Consider the following 5,116-nt stretch of genomic DNA (forward strand, 5'->3'; position numbering starts at 1 on the left):
ACTGAATCCTCACAAGCCACCCTATGAGGTGAATGCTAGTATTAATTATCCTCATTTTACAAGTGAGAAGATTGACCTCAGAAAGACTAGATAACCTACTCAGGGTTATATAGCTAGGAACTGGCTAAGTCAGGATTTGAATCTAAGTGTGCCTGACTTTGGAAACTATATTCCTAGCCACTATCTTATGCTACCTCTTTTTTTTTTTTTTTTTGGTCAGGTCAATTCAACCAGGGATAGCCACATCCTTGAGTAAAGCAGATAATTACCTAGGTGGTATGATTTGAGGATTGCTAAAATATTCAGTCAAGTCAGCCATTAGTGTTCCTTTCTATGTTGGACTTTACAGGTGGATTCATATATAGTTTGACAAACATATGTAATTTTCCAGAAAAACCAATCACTAAGGCCAATGTGCCCTTTTACTTTCTTTTTTAGATTTATTTATTTATTTGAGAAAGCGAGAATGAGAGAGAGTACATGAGAGGGGGGAGGGTCAGAGGGAGAAGCAGGCTCCTCGCTGAGCAGGGAGCCCGATGCGGGACTCGATCCGGGGACTCCAGGATCATGACCTGAGCCGAAGGCAGTTGCTTAACCAACTGAGCCACCCAGGCGCCCTGCCCTTTTACTTTCTATACCTTTTGCTTTAATGCACCTTTTCCCCAGCAAAGAGCTATGCTTCCAGATGGTCCAGGCTCAATGAGACAATCTTGATAAATCCAGAATGTAAGATTCAGGGAGGAAGTTAAAATCTGACCATTGAAAGACCTTGATAATACAATACTCTACTACAATACTAGAGGAGTTGGTGGTAATTTGTCATACACACAATGAATGTGATTGTCAGGATCAGGAATCTGTATTCCTGGCCATTGAGTGTTACTGAGGCAGAGCAGCCGTCTGTGGGTGTGTGTACACCATGGTACAGGAGAAGACCAGATGAACTTGTACTTCCTCCAGTCTGTGTCTCTTTGTTGGTGTCTGTTCTCAGTCACAAGACGGGAAGCTAAGGCAGCTTAGAAAACTCTATCTTTGGGCTAAGACATGGTATCTTTGGAAATTTATTGTTAAAATATCAGTACCATTTGGGAGAAGCATTAACTGCCTTCATCAATTCCTTAGTTGTAGTTTATCCACTAATGTGAAGTCTGAGGAAGACCTGGGTAACTTAATTTTATCCAAGGGTTAGATCTGGAACATGAGCCAGGAGAGTTTGTGTTTTGGACAGTGGTGAGATGGCAGAGGTGGTAGGGGAAGCGAACACTTTGGCTCTGGGCAACTGAGGCAGATGGCACCTCCAACTCCTGGGGGAGAGGCAGAGGCAGACTAGAGGGTCAAAGACTGCCATCATTTCCCTTTTACTTCCCTTTGATCCCTGGCCTAACTCTCTGAGTACCTCCATCTTGACAGGGACAGAATTTCTGAGCAGGTAAACTGGTGTTGTTTCTTTAGCATTGATTATTTGTGTCCTGAGCTCACTGATGCTTGCACCCTAAAAACAGTGAGACCAGAGGCCTTAACTGAATAATCCTCAGCAGCCTGAACGAAGTCCAAAGAAAGTTCACTGAACAAACTGAAAACTTTGTGGTGAAAAGAAAAAATACTTTGGAATGTCGTTCTCATGTCAGAAACCAGAAGAGCACTTTGCTCACACTGGGAATTAATTGGTTGATGCATTCAGTTTACAAATGATTCCATGCAGGTGTTCTTAAATAAGAACTGTGGCAATGCAAAAAGATGAATGCTTCCAGAAAACTGAAAGACACTGTGGTGCCGTGGAAAGAGCACGGGCTTTGGAAGCAAACAGCCTTAGGCAAGTTCCTTCACCTCTCCGTGCCTCCATTTCAGTTTTCTCGTCTGTAAAATGGGGAGGAATACAGTACTCGTCCTGTCTCGCAGAGTTATTGCGAGGCTTCGGTATGACACTTCGATATGTAAGTGCCTAATACAGTTCCTGGCATATAGTGGAAGAGCTATGTTGAGGTAGAAAAGAAAGATTAAAATGTAGAAGAACAGGAGCCACAGCTCATGAAAATCAATCTTAATGAAAACAAGGCGGCATCGGAAGCATGATGCAAGTCTATAGACAAAGATAATACAATCTCTACAAATGGTTTGTGCACAGTGTCTCAGGGAGCAAGCTTACTGCAGTGCCTGGAAGAAAGAGATAGTCGCCAAAAGACGATGGCAGCACAGGACACCTAATCCAGTGGGCATGGACACCCTTGTCACTAGCAAATATGGCAAGAGGCCCTTTAGCCCATGCCTACTGTACCAGAGCCATCCCTGTGTACCGAGACAGGAATTTCTTACTTGGGCAAGATTTTCACTGTGGGTCGTCACTAGCAATCAGGGAAAAATTCCCATTCAAATACCACCATCTCGTCATAGCTATTCAAACAGACAAAAATAAACAGTCTTTAGTGTGGAGAGGACGTGGGGAAAATGCACTCACATACACTGCTGGTGGGAACGAAAATAGGCACAACCCTTTGGAAGATGGTTTGGTAGTTTCTATAAAATATGAAAACAGGTCTTTACATCAGCCCAGCAATTCCACGTCTATGTATATATCCCAGAGAATTACCCCGTGTGCATTTGGAGACATATACAAAGGATGGTTATTGTTGTTTTAGTTGTAATAGCCTGACTGCTCATTAGTTGGAGTGGTTAAACATTATAGCACATTCATTTGATGAAATATTCTGCAGCCATTTAAAAATGAAATGTATTAGATGCAAGGACATGAAAGTATTCCTATGATTCATTGTTGGGATTTAAAAGCGAGTTTCAGCACACTGTTTGTAGCATGATATCCAATTTATTTTGTAAAATTTTCAAGAAATGGTATAAACTTATATTTGCATAGAAAACAAGTCTGAAAGGATAGGAGTTACCCCTGGGGAACAGGGATGGGAGTGCTGTTGGTGGGGGGGGGAGGGGCAGTCCCGAAGAGTCACTTTCCCTGTTTACTTTTTAGATGTCTGCATTATTTGAAATTCTTCAGATGAACATGTTCTACTGTCTCAGTCTTTAAATAAATCAAAGTAATGAAACAAATGTATGTGATAGATTGCCTCAGTCACTTCTAGCCCATGCTTGGTCTGCATTTTCTCTGTTTTCAGATGATAATAATAATGATGATGATGCTCATGACAGTAGCTAACATTTATGAAGTGTTTACTATGTGCTGGGTAATGTTCCAAGTGCTTTACATATATTAGCTCATATAATCTTCACAAGATCCTTATGAGGTTGTTTTAGTCTGTTCAGTCTGCTATAACAAAATTACCATATACTGGGTGGCTTATAAATAACAGAAATTTATTTCTCACAGTTCTGGAGGCTAAGAAGTCCAAGAGGCACCAGTAGATTTGGTGTCTAGTGAGGGCCCACTTCCCGGTTCATAAACTGCAGTTTTCTCGCTGTGTCTTCGCAGGGTGAAAGGGGTGAGGAAGTTTTCTGGGGTCTCTTTTATAAGGACGCTAATCCCATTCATGAGGGTTTTACTCTCATGACCAAATCACTTCCCAAAGGCCCCTACCTCCAAATATCATCACTTTGGAGATTAGGATTTTAACATATGAATTTCAGAGGGAGGGGCACAAACATTCAGTCTATAGCAGAGGTAGAAACTGTTATCATCCCCATTTTACAGATCAGAAAACTGAGGCTCAGAGAGTTTAGAATACTTGTTAAATTTCATTCATCTCGTAAGTGATGAGGCTGGGATTTGAAATCAGAGATCCTTGCTCTCAAAGAGTTAAGAGACTGGGGAGATGCATACTCTCTGTCTCTGTCTCTGTCTGTCTTCCCCCCACCACACACATTCAGGAAGGCACACGACAAAATGCAATATAGAACAGTATTACAGAGAATGAATGCTACAGATACTACACTTGGTCTTAGCCAAAAGGCCGAGAAGCGATAAAGCATCTGGGAGAAAGAGTGCTCATTGTAGGCTCAAGGACTCAGGGACCAATGCTTCAAGTTGGACACACAGCCCACCTGATTCTTCTGTGGCCAAGAATATGCTTAGTGGGGCATCTGGAAGGGACACCTTAACAGCTTGTAGCTAAAAAATAAAACAAAGCCTAGAAACCCACCCAGACCTCTGCGCATACATTATTCTGAGTTGGGCTTGGGCACCGCGCAGCAGCGCTGAAGCTAGCTATGGTACTGAGCACATGTCTCAGTAATACGGACTAACTCCAATCTAAGGTCATATGAAACCACAGCTGGAAGGGCCTTTTGATGCTCACTCTTCACTCTTTTTATAGATGAAGAAACTGAAGCCCAGAAAACGGAATTAACTTGATCAAGGTCACACTGCTATTTTGGTGGCCAAAATATGGCAGGATGTCACTTAGAAGTAAAATACATCACCTGGCTAAAGGAATCTCTCTGCCTTGTGATTTAGGTAAAGGATTTAGAGGCTTTCTCCCTTCCATTCTCCCTCTCTTTCTCTCTCTCTCTACACACACGTGTGTGCATATGTATGACAATTTCACTTCCTGATGCTTTTGTTCATGTCTTTCTCCAATGATTATCACTTACCCTCCATATAAAGTATTGGTGGAATTTGGTCAGTCTCTTTCCTCCCTGAACATGGGTGGAGAGGGAAAAATGTTTGATCTGTCCAGACACGACTTTTCAAAGGGCATCATTATCATGGCCAGAGGATGAATGATGGGCCTCCAAAGAGAATCTTGAGAACGGACCCCAGTTTTCAGGGATGGCATTTCACGTGCTTGCTTGGAGGATGATGAGTTAGTACCTCTGTGACATGATCAATTATATAGGGCCAGGGTTAGGGTTACATAACAGGCCTGCCTGCAGGAAAAATCTTATAGAACAAAGGGGTGGGAAAAAATGTGCTGTGCAATTGCATAATAATCCTGTGAAAAACAAAATGCCTTACCCATTTTAATAAAAACACTGGGAAAAAAATGATGAGTCCTCACTCTGTCTAATCAATTGCAGGGCTTCATAAAAGAAACGAAGCTGCTTTTCCCCCACAAATAAGCACAAAATCAATCTTCAAAAGCAACATATTTTATTGCACCTGTTCTCGGTTCGTCAACTCCTCAATTTATAAATGGTTATTTTTTTTCCC

The 5,116-nt window shown here is 41.9% G+C and overlaps 1 pseudogene; it reads right to left on the bottom strand.

Moving 5' to 3' along the window:
* Positions 1 to 3,758: 3,758 nt before the first annotated feature.
* On the bottom strand, positions 3,759 to 3,929 carry LOC145718004 (U2 spliceosomal RNA; annotated as a pseudogene).
* Between the last annotated feature and the right edge of the window lie 1,187 nt (positions 3,930 to 5,116).

This window comes from Leptonychotes weddellii, chromosome X (genome assembly GCF_054177405.1).
Source record: "Leptonychotes weddellii isolate Sample4059 chromosome X, ASM5417740v2, whole genome shotgun sequence".
NCBI classification, from domain to species: domain Eukaryota; kingdom Metazoa; phylum Chordata; class Mammalia; order Carnivora; family Phocidae; genus Leptonychotes; species Leptonychotes weddellii.